The sequence below is a fragment of the Seriola lalandi genome, unplaced genomic scaffold, assembly GCF_002814215.2.
Source record: "Seriola lalandi dorsalis isolate HSWRI2012SDOR001 ecotype SW California unplaced genomic scaffold, Sedor1 jcf7180002054079, whole genome shotgun sequence".
Classification (NCBI taxonomy): Eukaryota; Metazoa; Chordata; class Actinopteri; order Carangiformes; family Carangidae; genus Seriola; species Seriola lalandi.
In genome coordinates, this window is record NW_019524632.1 from 49,646 (window position 1) to 49,957 (window position 312).

Below are 312 nucleotides of genomic sequence, written 5' to 3' on the forward strand. Positions count from 1 at the left end.
TCTTCATTACAGTGACTAACTACCTGCTGTACATTTACACTGAGCAGTTCTGCTCCAGCACCCACAGCTCTCTGCTGCTTATAGCGACTTTCACTGATTCAGCTTTTGTTTACATGCTGTTTAGAACTGATTGTTACTTTAGCTTAGCAGTTAGCTCTGGCTTCTCTCTCTCTCTTGCTCAGTGTCTCGGACCAACAAATTAACTTGTACATAAGAGTGTTGTGTTTTTGTAGCTTTGTAATATTGTATTGTGATGTTTATTACAGCTTCAGTGATGTCTGCTGTCATGCTGCTAACCGGAGCTACAAACAA